The 25,398-nt window shown below is 36.6% G+C and overlaps 1 protein-coding gene across 7 annotated transcripts in view; it reads left to right on the top strand.

Moving 5' to 3' along the window:
- The window catches only part of FYN (FYN proto-oncogene, Src family tyrosine kinase), a 120,063-nt gene that overhangs the window by 62,169 nt on the left and 32,496 nt on the right, over positions 1-25,398 (top strand). For 4 of the 7 annotated variants that reach the window (XM_026726600.2, XM_026726602.2, XM_087913040.1 and 1 more), the window contains exon 3: positions 17,666-17,743. The exons of 2 other annotated variants lie outside the window; for them this stretch is intronic. The gene's annotated coding sequence lies outside the window, so the exon portion shown is untranslated. The remainder of the gene's footprint in view (positions 1-17,665; positions 17,744-25,398) is intronic. One more of the 7 variants, XM_026726601.2, reaches the window with a different exon arrangement.

A 25,398-nucleotide genomic window follows, 5' to 3' on the forward strand; every position in this document is an offset into this window, starting at 1 on the left:
GTCCTGTTACAATTTCACATTATCTTTTCTTATTAAGCAGATTTTTCCCTGTAGTTACCAATTAGAGTATGACACCTTTATATCCTTTAATTTTATCCATTCAAGCTCTTATTTAAGCTTCAGTATATTGCTTTAAGATTATAGCATTCAATATAATATATAACTTCCAATTGAATTCTGCTTGGTACATTCTTAAAATAGACATTATATTCATATATGTGTGTGTGTGTGTGTGTGTGTGTTTGTGTGTAAATAAAACACATTCCATTCCAATTCAATTCTATCATTAATATGCATTAAAATCTTAATATCTTTAACATTTTTTTCCAATTGGGAACACTTATAAACTTTCCATAGTTAATTCTTTTTTTCCATATTTCTCACTTATATTTTTATAAATCATTACTAATAATTAAAAATGTTCCCTTTTAATTCTCTCAATCATTTTAATTCATTTATTTATTAACAAACATCCCACTGCATTACAATAAATATTTTATCCATCATCATATTTTCTAAAGTTATTTCTATTTGTAATATAACAAAGCTATCTTATGTACCTTTGCAGAATCCCTTTTACAATTAAATTTTCACCCATTATCTCCAAACAAACTTATGGTTACAATCCTTATATCTTTTCCCTGTTTCTCCATTTCTTGTTTCCATTTTTGTTTCCATTTTTGTTGCCAAACAAGATTGCTGTTAAATGACTTTTACCCATTTTTCGATCCTTCTTGCCATAGTTGTTAAGTGAATCACTCCAGCTGTTAAGTTAATAACATGGTTGTTAAGTGAATCTGGCTTCCCCATTGACTTTGCTTATCAGAAGGTTGCAAAAGGTGATCACCTGACCCAGGGACATTTCAACCAGCATAAATATGAGCCACTTTCCCAAGCATACAAACGTTGATCACATGACCATGGGGGTGCTACAAAAGTCATAAGTGTGAAAAAGAATTCACTTTTTTCAGTGCCATTATATAGTTCGTGGTCGTGCTGCATCTTCATAGTGGGTGTCGGTTTGCTTCATGTATGGCTCGGAGGGGTTTGAAGTGGGTAGTGATGCAGCTGCATGGGTAGTGATGCAGTCCGCCCTCATGAACAGACGAGTACCTAACATGAAGAATGACACCAGACCCAACACGAACTCGAAGCCATACAGCAAGATCACAGCTCACCAGCTCAAATCCCCCAGCAACTAAGACTAACCTGAGCACAACCAAGCCCCCACCTGAACAGAACATGCCTCCAACCAATCAGAACACGGCCAACCCCCCAACCAATCAGAACACAGCCAAACCCCCTACCAATGAGAACACACCCCCACCCAATCAGAACACAGCCAAGCCCCCACCCAATCAAGTCCTACCCCCACTAGCAGTTAAAAGGAAGAAGCAGCTGCAATCTCACATCACTCTGAGAAGCAAGAGCTGAAGACAGAAGCCTGAAGATGATGAATGAGACTTCATCGAAACGTTGCCTAGATACTTCGAATCTTACGCGGGAGAAAACCCGAACAACCAAAGATCCACATACAAATACCCGCGAGAACCTCAGAAAACATACACACACACACACACACACACACACACACACACACATATATATCCTTACGTTTTCGCGGGTACTTACATGTATGGTATTCGGCTTTGTTCGGGTATTTTCCCATGTCATTATAGTTGTGCTTTTAAAGTTGTAGCAACGTTTTGGCAGAATCTCATCTGCCATCATCAGGCTTCTGTATTGTGTTCATCTGTGAGTCAGACTTTTACAGTTGTTTCAGTTTTAAATTTGGGGCTAACCTACTGCTGTGCCAAAATGGTTTTTTCTTCATCCTGATTGGTTAGGAGTCTTGGTCTGTGTTTATTGGTCTTGGAGTTTGCTGTGTTCTGCTTGATTGGTGTTTCTAATATCTTTTGTTTATTTTGTGGCTTTTTTGTGTCTTGATTGGCTGGCAACATTGTGTTCCTGTATTGGAGGCTTTTAGTGCAGCTTGACTCCGAGTAAATGGATGGCTATCATTTGTTGGGAAGCTAGATTTCATCTGGGTGCCTGGTTGGGGTGTGTTTAAGCTGGAGGTATCAGGGGGGGATCTGTTTGTGCCCAGGTGTTTGCCTGGCTAGTGGTGTGGAGATTTTTTTGTTTGTGAGTGCAGGCTTCCAAATAATTGACAGTCTGGTGGATTCATCTCTTCCACAGGTCATAGCGTCAACTTCAGTGGCACCAAAACCCTAGCCATTATAGAAAACCCCAGCCACAGAATTATCAGAGAAGCCATAGAGATTGAAAAAAAGACCTGAAAGCATGAATAGAAGAGATGGTTCCACACACAAAACTTTTACCCAAAATCAGGCAAAGCAGGCAGATTGAGTTGCTCACAGAATCACAGATTCATTCAGAGATCTATCTGTCTGCAATTGGCTAGCTCAGTCTGTCACATAAAATTTACTTGCAAGCAAACTCATAATCAGGCAAAGCAGGCAGATTGAGTTGCTCACAGGATCATTCAGTGATCTATCTATCTGCCATCGGCTAGCTCAGTCTCTCAAATTTGCTTTCCGTGAATCTGCACTGAATTTGCTTGCAAGCAAACCTTCAGTCCTAAGGGAGGTTCGGCTGTGCTGAGCCGAAGATCTAACGACTAGCTAGAAAGCAAGAAATCCAACCATTTCCTGCTTCCTAGCTAATCTAAATCTCCCAGCACAGCAGAACAGATGATGGTTGGAAAAAGGAAAAATAGCAATTTAGCAGGCAAGTTTACCAGGTAAGGAGTGAGTGGGCGGGGAGGGTTCCCATGGGCCATGTAGGCAGCCCAGCCTTGTATATCTGCGCAGCCTGGATTAATTGCTTTGTGGGGGTGCTCTGTGGGTGAGATTTCTCCGAGGCCCACCAAAATTTTCTCATGGCCCACCGGTGGGCCATGGCCCACCGGTTGGCGCCCGCTGCTTTATTTCATCTGCCCTTCCAGCATTTTGAAAAGGTTCAGATATTCCTTTCAGGCTCTTAGGAATACTGATGTAAAGTGCACACTGTCATTTCAATGTTAGCATCCTCAGTGAATGTAAAAATTATAGTAACTATACAAAACTTTTGATCCTTTTTTGGAGAATGGAAAAGACTCTCCATTCTGTATTAAGTCTCTGAGTGCATTCGAAAGAAACTCAATATCTATGTTGTTATATCTAACTAAGATATCCTGAGCTAGTGCAGTGTTTAATGTCCTTCAACTGTTATTCACTGCCACCATCCTCTTTTCTTTCCTTCAATCAGGGTGATAGGAACCAGCCAAAAAAGTTCAACACAAAAAATATCCTGTCTGCCATTTTTTGCTACTTGAGAAATAGGAGAGGATCTTAGGCCAGGGATGTCAAGCTCAATTTCATTGAGGGCCACATCATCAGGGTTGTGTTTGACCTTGGGGGAGGCAGAGACCCCGTGGGCCAGATCTAAGCACCCCAGGGGCCAGCCTTGAGTTTGACATCCTTCTCTTAGGTCATTATCTGATACTCAGTCCCAATAAGGCCCAGTTGAAATACAGGTAGTCCTTGATTTATGATTGTTCTTTTGTCAACTGTTCTAAGTTATGACAGCGCTGAAAAAAGTGATTCACAACTGACTCTTGTACTTATCATCTTAGCACCCCCAAAGTCACATGTTCAAATTTTGGATACTTGGCTACCTGCATTTACAAAGTTTGTAATGTTACTTAATTGCCATTTGTGACTTCCAGCTGGCTTCTGACAAGCAAAGTCAATGGGGGAAGCCAGATTAACTTAGCAACCATGTGGTTCATTAACAACCATGGCTACAAAGCCCATAAAATTGAGTGTGACTCACATCCTCACTTCATGGCAGAAGTTCTGATCCTAGTTGTAGTTATACATTGAGGATTACCTGTCTATTAGCAAATTAAAAATCCAGACATAAAATAGCAATTAACATATTAACATTGATTTAATTACATAAGGAACACACAACAGCAGTAAAAATGGACAGATGCTAGACTTAAAGAAAAACAATTAGAATTCACCAAACAAAAAACAACATTGGGACCATTAAGCCTCACAGAAAAATAGATTTGAAGGAAGCCAGTTATTTGTCTTGAGCACATGTGTAATATAATCAAACTCTTAATGCTATTTTAAGCTCTTAATGTACCGGCACTCTGGATTAGATGAAATCTTCCCTGAGTTTTAAAAGATTTTATGCCATAAGATTCTTTTCCTTCCCTGCAGCCATGTGCTGTTGGATATTACCAAAAAAAAAAAAAAAAGCCTCTAGCAAACTTGTCCTTTGCTATTTAGTTTGAGAAAGAAAGAGCTGACTGTGAGTATGATCTAATACTGCTAGAAATGCTTCCAATTGGGAAGTCTTGCAGAACATCTTACAGTGAACGCAATCCTTCTCAAAGTGTTCAAGCAGCTGTAACCCCTGGAAAGCTCACAGGGCAGCTTCAGAGATTGTCCTCAGCTGTTTGCACATTTGCTGCATGCACACTTGCCTCCCTGGCACATACATGCAGACAGCTGAGGACAACCTTTGAAACATCTATGCAAGCCTTTAAATAGCTTGGCTGCTCCATACTTTGCAGAGGACTGCACACTTTAGTCGTGCTAAATAACTATGGGGATTCTCAGTCATCCAGGTCATGGTTGTCCCAAAGCTGCTTTTTCAAGAGGCAATTGGATTTTCTTGTTTTTCTTTGAAGACGTTTCACTTCTCATCCAAAAAGCTTCTTCGGCTCTGACTGGCTGGTGAGGAATACACTCCTTGCAGACAGCTAATCATTTGCATTCTTTTTAGAGAGTCATTGACCCCACTTGCAGGTTTATCTGTGTCCTCAGGATCACCTGAGTAGTGCAAATAGGTATGGAACCTTCTTGGAACTGCTGAAAGGGTTAGTGTTAGGTTAGGGTTTTCTGTCTTCCAAAGAATGGCCTTTGTCTTTTAAATGTGGATGGACTGCTGAGTCTTGTCCTGTTGGGTTGGTTCTCCTATGTTATGCCATGCATTTTTATGAAGTGGCTGTTTTGTTTCCCCAATGTACAGATCCGCATATATCTCACTGCATTGTATTGCATATAACACATTGCTCACTTTGTATCTAGGTGTTTCATCCTTGGTGTGGACAAGCTTCTGCCTTAGCGTATTCTTGGGTTTAAAGTATGGCTGAAGATCCTCCTGAGCTTTAGTCATGCTAAAGATGCTTTACAGAGCTTGCCTTTTACAGATTTTACACAGTCACGCTACATATGGGCCATAGCTATGTCTCCCCCTCTACCAAAGGAAACATGATGTCCACTCAATTAGAGCTTCTTTGAACCCATCAAAGCCTATAGCAGCCTTCTCTAAAACTGGCCAGATATGTTGGGAGGAATTCCTAGCCAAGGATCCTACTGGCTGGCAGTTGTTGGGAGTTGCACTTCCAATTCTTTGGAGGGATTATTGCTTTATTGATTGATAAAACATTACATTTATTCTCATTCCCTCTCCTGTGTATGAGTAGTCATCCTTACATATTTCATACAGAGACAAAATAAATAGCTTGCATTTAAAAAAAAGATATCCCCAGTACTTTTTGGCAAACATTCATCATACTTTACCTTGAAGTAACCATTTATGAATAACTATGAGGAGGAAGGCAATTTGGCAAATATGTTAGCTTACATAGGGTGATGTGGTGGGTTTACTTCCTTTATTCATGCATAAATGTACCATGAGCATTACTTTGTAGCATGCAACATAAGGCTAATTTGCTTCAATTGAATCAAAAGGATCCCACATCCTTCCTGTGCCCTTCAAAGAATTATAAAAGCCTATTCAGTGAAAGAACAGATGCACAAGTATGTATCATTTATCATCAGGGATGGCATAATGATCCTGAACAAACCAAAGAAAAAAGTGCCTATGCAGAAGATAAGGAGAGATGGACACCCTATTTCTTTTTTCTGCAGCAACTGCATTCCGCTTTTTAAGTGTAATGAATAAGGTAGTATTACTGTCAAGGAGAGGAAACATGTTTCTTTTTGTAAGTTTTAAACTTTTTTTTAATAAATACTATTTTGAAGGATTTTTAAAAATGCATGTTAAAAATAAAAACAAATTGTAAAACCCAACACCTCAGACTACCGTGTTTCTCATATAATAAGGCCGGGTCTTTTGTTTTTGTTTTTTGAGCCCTGAAAAAATGGCTAGGCTGTCTTTTCGGGGGTGACTTAATTCCCCCCACTTGCATCTTCGGGCGGGCGGGCAGCGATGGCTTGGATGTTGACCTCGGCGTTGGTGGGGCACTTCATATTGGGGTCAATGCAGGCAGCACCATATCCAGGTGTGCAACAAAAGTACTTCCTAACGGCAAGCCCCCCTCACCATTCCCCCCCATTTCGCATGTTTTAATATAGGCCTTAATTTGGGGGGAGGGGCTTAATTTCATTTCATGCCTATAAAACATGCTGGGACTTCCTATTGGGGGAGGCCATATTGTTGGAGAAACAGGGTATTAAATCTCAGTGGTTAAATTGTTGCCTGTGCTTAAGTGTTTTGGTTTTTTTTGAAGGTGTCAACTATAGTGGTGCTTAAATTTGTGAATCCTTTTGATGTCTAATGTTTCTGCGTAAATATGACATAAAATATTATATATTTTCCTGAAACTAAATAAAGAGAACCCAATTAAATAAATGATTCAAGAAAATTATACTTGTTGAGGAAAAAGCTACATATTTGCATATGGAAGGAGTACGCCCTGCACTGATGATGTTACTTAGTTTGGTAATGAAACATCTGCAAGAAAACAACCAAGCTAGGAGAGCACCAAGGAAGGCTGAAGCCTGGGGATCAGCCAGAATGCAAGAGAATGCTATGTGGACAGATGAGACCAAAATAGAACTTTCTAGATTGAATGAGAAGTTGCAGACAGGCATGTTCCGGTACACTAAAAGCAACTTTTTTGGAATTGAATCCTAAACATTGCCAGCTCTGCTTTTTAATATTCAAAATAGTGTCCATAAATATAATAACGATTTAAGAAAGATATTTGAAATTGTAATAAAATTCTCAGTATTACAGGAAGGTATATAATACCAATGTCACAGGGTCAGTAGATGATTTTGTAGGATAATGATGTAAGTATATTTTTAAGACTCAATTCAGAAAAGTTGTGACACATGTGATTTTGTGAAATGTTTGCTTTAATTTTATTAAAATAAAACCACATGAAAAGGCAACAGCTATAAGATCTATAAAACTTGCTCCTCCTTTTTCCCCTCCTCCAGAAGAACGTCTAGTGATACCTGCCATAAATACCTGCCATAAATATCTTCCAAAGAAAAATTGTTTTGCTGTTATGTATGGTGTGGAGATCTTGAGATTGGGGAAAATGACTAAATTGGAAGTAATTAAAAATAAATGTAATGTATCCTCCTGGATTTCCCACTAAGCTTTGGCAAAAATGTAGGCAGATCTTTCCATATTACATACTATCACAGAATCAAGGCATTAGTATCATTTTATGAAATATTAGTTTCCATTTACTTTGTACGCTGTTTGATTTCCAATGACAGTGCCTTCTTTTATATGGTGGATATACTGGAATTGTGCTTATTTAAATAGTGCTGTAGAGAAAACCTTACAATTTATACTGCTGGGATTGGGATTCTTTGTAATATTTCAATAGTTACTGTTGGTAGAACAAATGTACAGCTCAAGCTATAATGTTAATTTAAAGGAATGATTGTCCTCAGTTTTCAGCAGAATGTTCAGAATGGCTCTGTGTGATTAAATTGCATGGAGGGATATCAGCATGTTTACAGATTCTGATAAACCGTTGCTTGAGAAAGCTTTAATTGAACTTCACATTCAATCAATACCTTCAGCAGCACATTGGTATGTGGGTGGTACAGGGAGATACTGAGAATGGAATGCCTCTGTATTGGTGAATCATTTCATGTGAAACATTTAACTCATTACATGCTGAAGTGTAAATTACATAAGGTTAATGTTTTGCTGGATCTGGTATCCATCAAATAATCTTTTTTTTTCTGGCGGATTTAGATCTCAAAATAAAAATGATCAGCACTCGATCATTAAAAATTACGGCAAATAATGATAAAGGAGATGAATTGTTTTAAAAATAGGTTGTCCTCGCCTTATGACCATAATCTCCATCATATATTGTGATGGTCATCAGTCCAGGTATTCCACATGACCAGACTCAATTTTATGACTTTTTTTGTGGCAGTTATTAAATTAATGCTCCAGTGATTAAGCAAATTGATCTATTTCAGTGGAAGTTGCTTGCTGTAAACCAGCCAAAAAATATCATAAATCATAATAATGTGATCACAAAATGCTGGAACTCGCCATAAGGTGAGCCAGTTGCCAAGCATGAAATGTGACCATGGAGGGTGGGTGGGTGTGTATCTATCAGAACTCTGGAACTAGTTGCGGGGTGGCTCCCTGATAATTTGGAATGATCTTTAAGTGAAGACTATCTATAATACACTGCTCAAAAAAATAAAGGGAACACTTAAATAACACAATGTAACTCCAAGTCAATCACACTTCTGTGAAATCAAACTGCCCACTTAGGTAGCAACACTGATTGACAATCAATTTCACATGCTGTTGTGCAAATGGAATAGACAACAGGTGGAAAGCATAGGCAGTTAGCAAGACATCCCCAATAAAGGAGTGGTTCTGCAGGTGGTGGCCACAGACCACTTCTCAGTTCCTATGCTTTCTGGCTGATGGTTTGGTCACTTTTGAATGCTGGCAGTGCTTTCACTCTAGTGGTAGCATGAGATGGAGTCTACAACCCACACAAGTGGCTCAGGTAGTGCAGCTCATCCAGGATGGCACATCAATGCGAGCTGTGGCAAGAAGGTTTGCTGTGTCTGTCAGCGTAGTGTCCAGAGCATGGAGGCGCTGCCAGGAGACAGGCCAGTACATCAGGAGACATGGAGGAGGCTGTAGGAGGGCAACAACCCAGCATCAGGACTGTTACTTCCACCTTTGTGCAAGGAGGGACAGGAGGAGCACTGCCAGAGCCCTGCAAAATGATCTCCAGTGGGCCAGAAATGTGCATGTGGCTGCTCAAATGGTCAGAAACAGACTCCATGAGGGTGGTATGAGGGCCCGACGTCCACAGGTGGGGGTTGTGCTTATAGCCCAACACCATGCAGGACGTTTGGCATTTGCCAGAGAACACCAAGATTGGCAAATTCGCCACTGGTGCCCTGTGCTCTTCACAGATGAAAGCAGGTTCACACTGAACACATGTGACAGACGCGACAGGGTCTGGAGATGCTGTGGAGAATGTTCTGCTGCCTGCAACATCCTCCAGCATGACTGGTTTGGCAGTGGGTCAGTAATGGTGTGGGGTGGCACTTCTTTAGGGGGCTGCACAGCCCTCCATGAGCACGCCAGAGGTAGCCTAACTGTCATTAGGTACCAAGATGAGATCCTCAGACCCCTTATGAGACCATATGCTGGTGCGGTTGGCCCTGGGTTCCACCTAATGCACGACAATGCTAGACCTAATGTGGCTGGAGTGTGTCAGCAGTTACTGCAAGATGAAGGCATTGATGCTATGGACTGTCCTGCCCGTTCCCCAGACCTGAATCCAATTAAGCACATCTGGAACATCATGTCTCGCTCCATCCACCAATGCCACATTGCACCACAGACTGTCCAGGAGTTGGGGGATGCTTTAGTCCAGGTGTGAGAGGAGATCCCTCAGGAGACCATCCGCCACCTCATCAGGAGCATGCCCAGGCATTGTAGGGAGGTCATACAGGCATGTGGAGGCCACACACACTACTGAGCCTCATTTTGACTTGTTTTAAGGACATTATATCAAAGTTGGATCAGCTTGTAGTGTTTTTTTCCACTTTAATTTTGAGTGTAACTCCAAATCCAGACCTCCATGGGTTGCTAAATTTGATTTCCATTGATAACTTTTGTGTGATTTTGTTACCAGCACATTCAACTATGTAATGAACAAAGTATTTAATAAGAATATTTCATTCATTCTGATCTAGGATGTCTTATTTTTGTGTTCCCTTTATTTGTTTGAGCAGTGTATATTTCTTGCCACTGTACAGTATGTATTTATACATGAAGGCATTGTTGGTGTAGCTATCTGAAAGTTTTATGAATTTTAAATGTAGACTTGTGGCTGAAATATGTCTTTTGCTAAATCGTTTGGTTGTTATAAATGCAATGAATATAGTATAATTTAGTATAATCCTAAAAAAAGGAACCAAACACCTCCTATGCCTTCTCAATTGTGCCAATAATGGTTTTTAAACTAAAAAGATTCTTACTGGAATCCTGAAATAAAACAACCACCAAAATTTGGAAAAGTGGGATGTGAGAGATTCTCTTTGTTGCCATACTAGATTTATTTGAATAAAACTATTGACTCATTTATCGGAACAAATCTGAAAAAAACAATAACGCTTGCATTCTGGCTCTTGCTTCCTAATAAAGCCATTATAATATAATGGAGATATTATATAATTATAATAATATTATAGACTTTCGAAATGTCACCTGAATACCTATGGTATTTTGTACTAGAGTACAGATACCTGTGCAATTCAGTAAGTAATTTCACATTCCAGTTTCTATGCTGGCTGCAGTGAAAAAACAAAATATCATGCCGAAGTTGTCTTCTTAAAGGTTCCTATAACCTTGCCTTGTTCATTGTTGTATGGATCATTTAAAAATCATAAATTATTTATGTAAAATAGTAGAAAGGTCAGGCAATCTTGAATATCTTTCTTTTGTTTCAATGTGATATGCTTTTTATCAGAATTTTCAAACTTTGTGGTTCCTGTTCCATGTAAACTATATTGAGATATTTATCTCTGGCATTTCTCACTAAATAATCAAGTCTCTGCTAATCTTCAAGGAAAAAAAAGATTTCATTTGATTTCTATGTGCATAAATTCAATCATTTTAAAAGATGAAAATCGTGGGGGAAAGCTTTTAAGTTGATCTAATTTGCACCTAATTTGCTTTCTATGTGGCTTTTCCTGCTGCTTTCTGTTTGGATCAGGAATACGTTTAGTTTTGGATTGTTGTTTGGATGAGGACTGGGGTGATTGTTGCTTTGTCTTTTTGACTTGAGACCCATAATTTATCACCACCAAAAGGAATTTAAATGAAGAAAGGCAAAAGGAGTTTTCTACTTAACCAAGCAAGCAAGCAACAAAGCAGTCCAAAGCAATATATCCTTAGCCTCACAGAGAACCAAGATTTTAAATTTAGCCTATTGCAATGCCAAGGAGAACTTTATATATTGATTTTAAGTAGCTAGATATATTCTTCCTGAGAATAAGAAAGCAAAGCAAAGTCCTAATGATGTATTTATGTTTATGATTCTACCTGGTTTAACTCCCATGTAGTAATAATGCTGGAAACAAATTATTTCTATTTAGCTTTAAATATGCCTTCGCAAATTTGTGTTGAATATTGGTGCTTTGAAAATGTTTTTTTTAGTTTATCTTGTAAGCATATTATAGTGTTGTTTGTACACAATGCTTTTTAAAAAATTATTGTAATATAGTTAAATTAGCTTTATAAAATAAAAGAGAATTTTTTGCAGTGAGGAGCAATGTAAACATACTTCTAATAAAATACTGTATATCAATAATAGTATATAAATAATAGTGTTGCTACCTACATAGTTATGCAGTTATATAGGGTTGCCACCCACATGCAGTTTCAGATTCTTTCAAGGCCTAATTAATTTTTATTTATTAAATTTGTTTGTTGCCCATCTCACCACAAGTTCTTCTAAATAATTTTCTTTACAAATAAGTACTTAACCATTGACATATATTTCATTGAAGTGTTTTGTATTTAATTCCAGCAACTGAAACCTATAACTCAGCTTCTAGATAAAGTTCATTTTCTTAGATTATTGTATTTTGGGAGATTTAGTCCAGAAATAAAAATAAGTTATAGATAACAGATGCCTCAGGTCAGATAAATCTCATTCTCTCCCATCTCAGCCATTATCCATTCATGTTCATTGACAGGCCTCTAGTCCGTGGTTGTGGTCCTACATTACAAAAACAAAGCTGCTATTGTGCTTTGAAGCACATCAGCGCTGTTTCAGGAAATCTACAGTTTACACAGAGGTTCTGATAGGGCGGCAAATTTCTGGTGGGTCCAATCCCATTTGAAGAGTGAAAACCCTATTAGGTTGCACCCTGGGTTGCCCTCCTCTCTCTCTCTCCAGGCATAGCAGGAAGGAAAGCCAGGAACACTGTCATTATCTTGAAATCCCCTGATATTCTCTCCTAAAATGGGAGCTGTCCTCTCCTGCTTTCGTATTTCAGTGGCATCCATATAAATCCTAGAATGGCTGTTGATTCAATAGAAGTTGTGCTCTAATCTAAATTGGTTTTTGGAGATATGAAGTGCTAACAGTTAAATTTAGCCTGGGGGGATGGGTAGTAAACTAAGGGAATGTTAGAGGCCTGAAAATGAATAGTCCTGATTATGAAGAATTCCCCACTAAAATGCAAAGTTGTGACTATCAATCATATTGTAATGGGTGTAATCTCTGCATTTATTAGCATTTCAGTTAAAATAAAACATCGCAACAACTGAACTGGAAAACCTTATCACCCTAGAAGCAAATAAAGAGGACTTAAATTTAAACCATTGTGTACCAATTTTGTGATTTGACAGTATACTATACCGTTATTTGAGAATTTAATATTATACTTCAAATATTTCCTATATAAAATAGTTGTAGGGTATCAGAAACTGGAGATTTGTAAGGTGTTGAATGAGTGCTAGGAAAATTATTTTAATAGTTGCACTCTTGCACAGTCAATTTGGTTACCCAGACAAATTTGTATAAGGCAAACAATATTAACACAAGAGTTTAAATTGCCTGAGTGTAAAAAAGATGATAGCTAAGCTTTTGGTCCATTAAATTGGTTTGTTGTTGTGTTTTGAAATAAAATTTTACTGTAGATATGTTGATATCATTAAATTTTTACTTAAATATTTTTGTTCTTGCCAAGCCTGTAACTCACATGTTGTCGCTGGTAATATAGAAGCAAATTATTTTATAAATATAAATGCTCTTATACAATGCAGTACTGTTATCCATAGAATAAAGTCAGTCAGCATTATAGTCAGATGAGTTTTTAGGACAGACCAATCTTTTGTAAGTGTAATTTATGGCGATCAGCAGATTCCTATACTGCAGGAGAACTCTTTCTGGGGAATTTTAAAACAATATCTTGATTAATTAAACCAGTCATTAATAAATTAGTTATTAAATAGAAAGCAGTAATACATTTCCTGATTATAGGAACATTATTTAAGTGTAAAGAAGCATGAACAGATTTCCTGTTATCTCACACACGCCCCCTGGAAACTGCATTTCTTTCTGTCACTACCAGAATTTTAATCTCATTATTGAGTGAGTCACTTTATTTTCAGGACTTCTCTTGTAAATCAGCTCGACAGTATTGTTAGCAGTGAAATTTGCCCCTAGGATGAGCACTATCTATTTCAGTGTTTCAGAAAAAGCTATGGCTGCCAGTCAATTAAATTAACCACACATGAAAATAAATAATATTTGCATATGAATAAAACAAAGTCTCTGAAAAGTTAGTGTGCAGCATCTCTAGCAGGATATGTTCCTGGTAAGATTATGCCTTCTACATGTAGCAAGATGGGCAACATTTTCATTATTGGGAGCTGTACTTTTTTTTAAAAAAAGTTGTAGGATCTTGTGGCTGGCAGTTTCCTGTCCCTGGGCTGGGTAGGGCCAGAGTTTCAGCCTTTTTCTGTATTTTGATTATTCCCAAATAAGAAAATAATCAGTGGTTGGGGAACAGCTTCAATAATTTTTAAGAGATAACTTGGAAGTCTTCAAAATATCACAGTACATCTTGAGTGCTCTGAAGGGACAAGCTGGCAACAAGAGCTAGGAATTACAGATATCTGTATAAAAAAGAAATAAGTGTTGGAGGTTAACTCCAAGGAACTCTTTGGAGCTCAGTATTATGTTACTCATTCCTTTAAATTAAATTACTTTAAATGTTCCTTTCTTTAAATTTGTATTCTTTCTTTGGTTAAACAGTAGCCTTGAAGGGTCCAAAATTCAATTTATAGTATTATGAGGGATAAAATTCCCTTTCTTGAAGTGACCCCTTGACATTTAATTGGGCTATATTATGGCAGCTTCTTTTGCCAGGTTGGTGTATCTTTAAACCCTTTTTGCCCTTTTTAAACATTTTGTTTCCTGCCCAACTGTTTTCCTGTATTATTTCACCGAGTTCCATCTTCAATACAGGTTATTACATTATTATTTTTTTGCAATATAGTGGCAGGAATGGAACTCCTGTGAATATACAAGAATCTGGACCTTCATTTACCTTTTTGTACTCTATCTAGTCCTTGGTTAGTGACCATTCATTCAGCAACTATTCAAAGTTACGATTGTACTGAACAAGGAGACTTTTCAAAGTTGCAGCTGTTGCAGCATCCCTGCAATCATGTGATTCCAATTTTGGGCACTTTATAACTGGTGCATATTTTTGATAGTTCTGAAATCACATGATCATCATTTGCAACCTTCACTGCCAGCTTCTGACAAGCGGAGTCAGTGAGGAAGCAGACAAGAAGTTGCAAGTTGCAGTCCCATAATATGATTAATGATTGCAACTGGAGTTGCTGTAATTGCCAGCATAAGTTGATGTAGTCACATGATCTTTTGTTTTATAACCCTGGTGCTTTGCAATTTCCTTTCCAGTTTCAATCACATTAACTAAGACTATTTGTATAAGATATTCCTTTTAGTTCCTAAAATAAATAAAAGTATATTCCTACTATGGTAAGCTGATCAGTAAAAGAAAAATAGAAATGTGTGCAGCAGCATTAGTTTTAAATTAAATTTAAAATTGGTAAGTATAGCAATAATACTAAAAAGAGAAAACAAATTGGGAGGAAAACAGAAGAAAAAGTCTGGAAATTATGTGATAGAAGAACAACAATGAAAGTAATAAAGAATTCAGAAAAAAAATGATAATGAACACTTAACCGAAACCAGTATATTTTACCCACATTCTTCATCTTGAGAAGACTTTGACTTGTGATGGAATGTTTGACTAAATTTTTGGTCATCTTAATGTTCTCCACCCCTTGCCAGGAAAAAGTTCTGGTGAATTTGGAAGACAACTAAATTGTTTTTGTCCATTTTCATTTCTCATAATAAAAGCATTCCTCACTTATGGAGACTGCTTTACTACAGTCTTCCACAGTACTGTTGTTATCTAACTGTTTTGGGGGGAAGAATATTACTGACAAAAATGTCCAGTCCATTATGGTACATTGTCTACAAACAGTAGAAGTACCAGAAGATGATTGCTTTAGGGAAAATATATATCTGCAATAGTGCACCCAATAAGAGTCATTTTGATTTTTAGAGCATTAGAAAATATGAAATATAGAAATCAGGAAAATGGTTTTTAAGAAACATTTAATGTCCTTTCCCAAAAGCATGAAAAGTAGTAGAAATTAGTATCATTTGAAATATTCTTTAAAAATCCAAATTTAATATATCAAAATGGGCAAAACTTCTGAGACAATGTACAGTATTACAGTTGTTTACAGTGAAAAATGAAGTAATCTGATCGATATTTCTGCTTCAAATCAAAGCAATGTTGTTACTTAAGTGAATTTGCTACTGAACTCACAACAGTTAATATTCCACTATTATAAAATCGGTATTTTATTCAAATCCAAATGTATTTAAACAAAAATCTAGGGGAAAAAATAAAATATAATTGGGAGATTCCTCAGTTTATAAATTTGTTTCTATCTCACATAAGCAAAAATACAGTCTATGATTTTGGTTTAGTTTTGTTGAGCAGTTATTCTTGTCAATGCTATTCCACCAAATTAAACCCATTTTTCCCTTGTGTGAAACTGGAACAAAACACATGAAAAATAATTCCTAATGAAAAAAGGGGTGGGGGAGTGGAAGAGTCCTTAACACTCGTGGAAAGATTTGGCAGTGAAACTACTGCACAAATCAAGAAAAGCAGCCATGTGGCCTTTTGTTAAGATCATGGAGGTAGGCCGAATGGAGAGGGGTTTTTTTAATCACGCCTGCTCAAACAGCCACTTTGTGCTAATGTGTTTTCTTATGGATTTGCCAGGTGACCTCTGATTCGCAGGCACCCAGCCAAATCCACCACAGTAACTGTTCCTTAAACAAGCATAGCAAGTGAAGTCAGTTTTTGCTACTAATTTCCAGATGGAACACTGATTTTTTTTTTTGGGGGGGGGGGGCAGCTTGTGGTGAATATATCCTAAATTTAAACAAACAAAGTATCTCAGTGCAAGACTAAAGGTCTGTTCACAGAACACCAGAACTATAATGATTGCTTTTGATGAGGTTTTGCAAGGTACTTTTTGTCTCTGTGTGTGCGTCACTCTTTATACTATGGAGTAGTAATTAGCTGTATAATGTAGGATAGTTCTGTAAGTAAGGATGTTAGGGTCTGAAGTTAATCCAGTTCATGATATACAATTAGTCCTGAGATTTACATGCAAAGGAGTAATCGTCTGGGCTTTTTCCTGATTTTTCTCCCAAAGTGAGGGAACACAGCCAAAGCTGTTCCAACAACATTGCATTCATTCATTGCCAGTAAATATATGTAGATATGAAGAACCCATTCTAGGACTGAACTGCAATGAAGTGATAGGGACGACAGATCTGTAGCTTTACACAAAAGAGAAGCTAGTAAGAAGTGAAAAAAATAAGAGGCATATTTCATGTAGCACCATGTTTTGTGGCTTTTTGTCATTGAATAATCAGGAAATTGATTGTCCTACCAATAATAATTTGTCATCGTTTGCATTTTTTAAGTAGATTGGGTTGATTAAAAGTAGTCACAGAAGCTAAGTTCAATATTACAGTGGTAATGTCCTAATACAATAACTCATCATTCAGTGGTTTTGCATTCATCTCTATTGCTCATTTCTTCTAAATAAGATTTGACGACAACATGATCAAATGCTCTGTCTACTGTCTAGCCCAGAGGTCTCCAAACTTAAGACTTGTGGACTTCAAGCTATGTTGGCTGGAGAATTCTGGGAAATGAAGTTCACAAGTCTTGAAGTTGCAAAGTTTGGAGACCCCTGGTCTAGTCTCTAGTGCCTCTTAGCTTAGCTTACCTTTTGAGTCTGAGATATCAGGAACCCACTATCTAAGAGGATGTCACCTAACTACAACCTCTAGTGAAAAAGGACAGTGCCCTGACCAAAAGATATGGTACAGTATAAAAAGGGGTTTTATTTCTAGTTGAGCCATGCTCTGAATCACACATAGTTCAATATTCAGAGTGTCTTGGATTTCTGGTCTTGGTTTTAGTTCCGAGTCCTAATTTATTCTTGGGCAGTGCCTCCTGGCTTGCCACTGACTATAACTAACTTCCAGCACTGTGAAATCAGTAGTAAGACGTAGCCCAGGTACTTATTCCCACTGTCATCTCAACTAAGCTTCCTGGTGAAGAATTATCTTTCAGATTCAGGTGTCATTGTATTTAATACATAATACGAATTTAGTACTAAGGAATAGTTGCTGCAAAGTCACTTGTCTTTCTTTTTTTCATTTTTCTATTTAAAGACAGAAAGGGAACTGAAGGTGGTTGGAAGAGCAACATAAAAGCAAAGGAGCAGTGGGTGGAAGCAAAACTCATTCAAGGTGAGCTGAACAAAATTAGCTACATTTTATTAACACCTTCAAGACTTTTCTTTGGAATAAGAAGCCAAATGGAATAGGTACAAATTATTATAATGAACACAAGAAATTATCTTAGAAATAAAAAGAGTGCTCTGGTCTCAGAATGCAGAATGGTCTTAAACATTTTTTTAAATAATTGAAAGGGTTTCTGCTGAGGTCTGTTTACTTACCATATTATAGTGGTTACTTTTTCAGGTAATTGAAATATTACAGTATGTTCTAATATTTCATTGATTTAAGTAATAGAGTGCATAAAGTTTTCTTGATTTTTATTTGGATGATAAAATGCATGTGCTGGATCAATCTCCAGAGTCCCCATAGGATATCATTTTAGTAGATCAGAAAGGATAAATACGAGGGAGTTATCATTTTATTTAATACATTAAACCATAATTAAATCTAAGTTTAAATCAAATGTAGCTTTTGTTCTTTCCCTTTAACCCACTTTTTAAAGTACAGCTGCTGCACATAGTTCATAGGTTCAGTAGGGTGTTCAAATGTACTGAGTTTATGATTCATAAATTCATTACTATTAATTTCAGTTACTACTATTCTATTCATACATCCAAAAGTTATTTCCAAAAAACAGCATCTAGTATATGATTTGTATATTTATTCCTTTTGAGTGAATTTCAACATTTGCAGATAAGCAGTCTAGATAGCAACAAAGAAGCTATATTGCATTAATTAATATCTGTGATGGATAATTGTTATCTATATTAAGTTTCTATATGCAGTATAAAATCTTGGTTATCATTCCAGTTTCTGGAATTGGGTATGGTTTTGTAGCTTAACAAAAAGGAGGACTAGGGGTGACATATGATAGCAGTGTTCCGATATCTCAGCGGTTGCCACAAAGAAGAGTGGGAGGTCAACCTATTCTCCAAAGCACCTGACGGTGGGATAAGAAGCAATGGATAGAAACTAATCAAGGAGAGAAGCAACCTAGAACTAAAGCAAAATTTCCTGACAGAACAATTAATCAGTGGAACAACTTGCCTCCAGAAGTTGTGAATGCTGCAACACTGGAAGTTTTTAAGAAGAGATTGGACAACCAATTGTTTGAAATGATATAGTTTCCTGCCTGAGCAGGGGGTTGGACTGGAAGACTTCCATGGTCCCTACCAACTCTGTTCTTCTCTTCTATTCTGTTCCATTCTATTCTATTCTATTCACTTTGATACACAATATATGTTTTTATACTGTATGAATTTTTTGCTTATTTGGACAACAATTTGCTTTTATCACACACTATTTTGCTTTTAAAGAAAAGAACTATAGTTTTGAAGTAACTATAATTCTCATATTTCTAAGCATAACTCTTCTTGTCAAGCAATGCTTGTTTACGGTTCCAATTGTATGCCTTATACTCGAGTAAATTATTCTTTCAATCTTGTTTTCTTATCTCCTTAGGAAGTACAAATTCCATGCAGCAAATATAACGTAGCATGAAATTAGTAATAATTATGAGATCAAAATATATTTATGAATTCCTTTTCTTTTTCTCTTTTAATGGTCTGTTGGAGAAAAAGAAAGTAGTGTCAAAATGGAATGAATGTGCACTTACACATGTCTAGACTTGCCAGATATTGACAATTTTGGATACTTCCTCTCACTGGACCTACATTAAAAGACTTCTTTTTAAAGTTGGTGCCCCTAATAATAGAAAGCAGAACAAGCTGGAATTTCATTTCCAGAATCATAAGACTGGAATTCCTTTCTGTATTCTGAGAAATGCGGATGGAACAAGTAATATGAATATACTGTATATTGAGAAGAGAGTCAGTTGCAAGGCATAGCAAGATCAGCGATTAAATAGCCTCAAACCAGTGAAACAAAAATGACAAATAACCCCTCCTATTCCAGTATTGCCACTGCTTTCTTTTTCTTTCCAGAGCTTATTAGCAGGCAAGAAATAAAATGGGGATATTCCTTGATTGTTGAGAGTCTTGTCCTGGTGCCTACAAAATCTTGATTAGCATTAAAAGTAATTTAAATTATAAATTTTCAGTTACTCAAAGAACTGTTAGACCTACCAGCTAATAAACAGCATATATTTAATAGATTCAACAGCTCAGACAAGTGCAAATATGATTTGAGCATATCTGAACAAGCTATCTTCATTTGAGCATATCTAAACAAGCTACTTGATTTTTTAGAATTACATGCAGCTCTAGTTTGCCTTTTGCTTCTTTTGTGCCATCATAGTAATATTATAAAGCATCACTTTGAAGGGGCTTTGGAGTCAAGATCTACATTTGGCCTTTGAATGGCAGGTCACAGTTACTCTCCCCAAAGTGGGTGAACCTACATTTCATTTTAAATTAAAGTTAAGTTAAAATGCATTTCATTTTTTTTCATATACTAATAGAATTACTATCCACGTGTTAATAACTTCTCCCTTATCTAATTAATTTTAAAAAAATCATAAAATTGATAGTGTGACTCAATTTTAACAATCACTTTGCTTAGTTCTGGCTCCCATTGTGGTTGTACATTGAGGGCTACTTATATTGTGGGGGGAAGAAAATTATTGAAAGTTTTCTTGTCACCTATAACATAAAGAAATACATCCCCATTGCTATTTCCACTGAACTACTTATTCCTTTGGATGACATTCTAAAAATGCCAATAGTGAGTGGAATAAGGAATTTTCACTCAGCTGTACTTGGGTCTATTTATTCTATGTGTTAGGAATGGTAGTCACCTAATAGTTGGGTTGGCAATATGTAAACGAGGATAGTCATTTAATACTGTTGTATCTTTAAGAGAATGTTGTAATTGTGATTGGCTGAGGTTCCTCCAACAGCCATAAGATGTAGCCAGAAACTTGGTTTGTTCTTTTTTACATTTCCTTTTGCCTGATCGTCATTCTGCTTGAATTGCTGTGAGTCTTGCAACTATTCGCAAACTCCGTTTACTGAACTTTGTTTATGATACTGGTAAAGAAAAGGACTTTGTTTTTGGATTATCCCTGGACTGATTATTTTGAATACTAACTGCTTTAACCGCGTATGATTTGGACTGTTTGTTAGACTTTGTTTACACGTTTACAGGAAGTAAAACTTACATTTTACTATTCAGTGTATCTGTGTGCTGGTTGTGTATTATTCATCATCACTCTCACTATGTTTCCCTGAGTGCGCTCATTCTCCTAACAGGGAATACCTCAACACTATGTATGATGCCATCTCTTATGTGGACCCATTTCACTCAGGCTTTAAACCAGAAAATAGGATTAACACTGTTCAGTCAGCTGGTGAATGACTCAAACTGGAAATTGGGCAAAGATTTTGTTGTCCTATTGATTCTCTTGTACATTTTTGCAGCGCTCAATGCTATCCATTTGTGAGATAACATAAGCAGAGCAATAAATATATCTTCAGAAAATCAAGCCCATATTCAATCTAGCAGACGTTTTGTCATTTTGATAAATTGCTTTATTGTAGACAAAAAAAATAGCCATACTCATGCAGGCAGTCTACATATTGCAGAACGTAGAATTATATGCATGAATTATGAATGAATGACAGAGCCAGTGATTAAATCCTAAGCATTTTCCTCTTACCTTGTTGCATCAACTGTCTCTTACTTATTTTTTTCCCAGCCTTGAGTTTAGCAGGCAGCTGGCCTGAACAGTGTTGGTTCCTTTGTCACCACTGTCAACTCTTACACTGTCTTCCCTCCCTATTTTCTTTTTCCTGTTTAAAGGTGCCAGATGGCTCTTCCCCCCACCCCCAGTTTGTGGGAGACTGAAGGGCATTGTGGCTCCCTGTCTGTTGCCATATCTTTGCCAACTGGAGCTGACAAAGTCTCCTTCCCCTTCAAAGTCTGTACTCCTTCAGTCTGCCTAAGGATCTTAATAGTACATATAAATTATATTTCTTCTTTGGCTGCAATAAGAGAGAAACTCATATTTTGTCCCAATCTCCACTTCCAGTTGACTCCTCATATCAGAGCCTAGTTTCCATCTTATCTATTTTCTTCATCAGGAGTCTCACTGATGCTTCCTTTTGAATGGAATAATCTTCATCTCTTATTAGTTGTACAGATGTCTCCTTTTCCATCCCCAGTTTACTCTCTTAGAGTCAAAACCAATTAGGTCATTTTGGTTGTGAAGTTGTGTCAGACAAAGTACAGTACATGAATGTTGTCGGCCATATCCCATGGCATTTCTATGTCTGGGTAACTCTGCCAATGAATCGTGTCTTCTAGGTGTGGTCTTATTGCAGTGAAACTCTAAACTAGATTCCATGCCGATTTTTCTTCCCGCACCCCATAATAAAAACTGAATGGTGGTTCAAAGACGCACAAGGGAGCACAGAAGCTGCGTGTAGCTTTTCGTGTGGCTGGAAACTGCAGAGTAACGTCGATAGTATTGATCTATGCAAGTATGGCAAATGGTTCAATAAACTTGCATCTAGTTTCTTATTCTGTTGGGTGACAGAGAGAAATCTGATATAAAACCAGATGTGACCTTCAGCAATGGAGGAGGAGAGGAGAATGCTTCCTGCTGCTGACTGTCAATAGAACACTTGCACAAGACTTGGTGTGATCTATGAAAAGGTACTAAGAGGCTCAGCATTCCTGGAAAAAGGGAGAGGCAAAATGGGTATAGATGTACCGTAGGTAGTAGGTAGTAACCATAGGTGGCCTGAAATGGTAACATCTGAGTAGAGGCATTATTGGAGTTATTATAAGCTAACACAGTGATAGATAAAAGATCAAGCCGGTTTACATAGAGTTGGTGAGTTAATCTTAGTGACATTTATCCACCATAAATAACATATAGGCCCATAAGTGATAGGTCAGTTATAAAGTGCAATAGTCCACTTGGTTTCCTAACAAGAAGCTTGTTTTTGCAAAAAGAAATACAGGCCTTGAGGTATTTCAAGGCCACCAAAGGTCTCAAAGAAAGAGAGGTGGATAGTTTTAAATATTCAGAACTATGTAGCTAACCATCACGGAAGAGATGCAAGGCAAGGAAAGAAGAACCTATAGTTCTTCCCATTCCCAAAAAAGTGGGAGAAGAGGATAAACCTACATTCAATACAGCAGTTTTCTTACAGTCTGGTGTGATTCGATATGTTGCTTTATTGAAGATATAATATCAGTTACACTTATACATAAGATTGACCTAAACATTGTCCTCCCACCTTTTTGAGTTAGTGGACTCTTGGCTATTCTTTTCCAAATTTTAAGACTGAAAAGCGCCTGGTCCATGTTTTACATAAGCGGTCCAATTTATAGCTTGCCGGTTTTGACTTTTTTATTTGCTGTTCTTACAGACTAGTTCAGTCTTGGGGATTCAGTTATTGCAGCCTTTCTAGAAATACATGTTTATCTCTGGGTATTAAGACAATTCTGGAACATATTGCTTGATTTGAAGCTATCAACAGCAATCCCATTATTCCAAAATATGCAAGTAACATTTTTTTGAGGTCCTGTTTTTACAGGTGTAGAGTATGCAGATAATTATATTTTACACTGCTTCCAAATTAGAGGAATAGCTTTTTATGCTAAGATTACTCCCCAGTTTATTAGTATAGCAGAATTTGATTAGATTTTAATTTATGTTTTAATATTGTTTTTATATGAATGTTCTTGTTTATTTTTAATTTGTTACCAATTTGTGAACATCTGATATAACTTATTACTACATTTTGTTGCATGTGCAGTTATTTTTTTTAAATAAAGTTTTATTGAGTTTTAACAAAACAAATAAAACATCTTATTTGAGTACAGCATTGTTCCGGGTTATCACATTTCCATACAGACACAATTTCATATGCATATTCATCTTATGTATTCAACTTCATATCTTATTACTCTTTTTCCAACTTCTCACTATTTCTCCCTTTACTTCTCTTAATTCTCTTTTATGGTTATCTCATTTTCTTCTTATTCAATTGTATTTCTTTTACCTAAATTTCTATATCTTTTTATTCATTGTACTTATACTTTCATTTGTCTTGTTTACAATTTCATATGTTCTCTTCCAACATTCTTAAGAAGCAAAATTCCCCCTATGATTGCCAATCGAAGTGTAACACCTTTAAATCTTATTGTTATTATCATATGAAATCTCATTAAACATTGAATTTGTGCATTCTAAAATTATAACATTCACATTTCTAATATCTATTTTATATCATGTAGATTTCATCATTCAGACTCTGCTTGGTACTTCCGCTGGAAAATGTAAAAAGAAAAATTCTAAAAACATAGCAAAAACTATATATATATACATTAGTAAACAAAATAGTTATTCAAAATCATTCTAGTACTGGTATGAACCTTGTAATCTTTCCTGTTTCTTTTCAATATCTATCAATCTTTGAGAACAATTGAAATGTTTCCCTCCCTTCTTCATTATTACTTAACTGTTCATACGCATACCATTGGATAGTCATACAGTTTTATCTTATAAATTATTTACTATTAATAAGCAAAATAATTATTCAAATTCATTCTAATAACTGGTATAAATTTCCTTATAAATCTTTCACATTTCTTTTCAATGTTTTATCAATCTTTAGAAACAATTGCAATGTTTCCCTCTCTTCTTTATTATTGCATTAATTATAAAAAACATACCATTACATGACAATATAGTTTTATCTCATAGATTATTTACTTATTTCATTTCTAACTCATTACAGTATTCTACTGTCACAACACTATCTTTTGTACCTTTACAGTATCCTCACTTTTAACTTAATTTAACCATTGTCTCTGTGTTTTCTAACTGAGCAAATACCTTTAATCCTAGTACATTTCCCTTCTTTTCTTTATTTCCTGTTTTTGTCCCTTATAAGTTCTTTTCCTTTCTATCTTTCCCCCCTTTTTCTGATCCCGTTTTTTATACCCCTCTCTCTAATTTTCCCTTCTGTAGTTTTCTTTTTTGCTTCTCTTTGTTGTTATACTTCTTTTTCAGACTATTTTTCTTATTGGCTGTTCCCTTTGATCTCAAACTTTTAACTCCTTTCCCCCTTTTTTCCCTTATTACCACACTTTGCATTATTTGATCATTGAAAATGGCTTCTTCTTTGTCCCACCCTTCTTCTTGCTCTTGAAGCTTTTCCTTTTGCTTTTCATAGTTCAGGATCTCCATTTCAAAAAATTCAAATACGAAGCCAAAGGATCTTCCTCCCCTTTCTGCATCTTCTTTCTGTTGTTTAAGACTCATCGTCAATTGCTCCGGGAGTAATGGCATTTTAAACACTTTTGAACAACTACCCTATTGACTTTAAGTAAAAACAGAAAAAGAAAGAAAAAACCAATGCCCAAAACTTTTTTTTTAAATCACCAAATGATCCCAGACTGTTCCTTCTTGTTTCTTTCCTTTACTTTTCCTTTCCATGGGTTACTGTATCTTTTAATAAGATTTCAGTTACAATGTATCCTCAGGAGTCTTTTCAAAGTTTTACTGTTAATCCTCTTTATTTTTCCAGGTGGCACTCCACTTTTCCATTATTCCAAGTCCCACCCTTTTGCCTCCACTCTTCTCCTTTTTAGGGCTTTAAAATGACCAAGAAAAAAATCTTTATTCTCCTTTTGACACTTAGATTTCAGCTTAAGGTTGCCTCCTTTTCTCTCTCCTTCGCCGCTTAAAG

The sequence above is a fragment of the Pseudonaja textilis genome, chromosome 1 (assembly GCF_049901715.1).
Source record: "Pseudonaja textilis isolate UNSWEBS1 chromosome 1, rPseTex1.2, whole genome shotgun sequence".
NCBI lineage: Eukaryota > Metazoa > Chordata > Lepidosauria > Squamata > Elapidae > Pseudonaja > Pseudonaja textilis.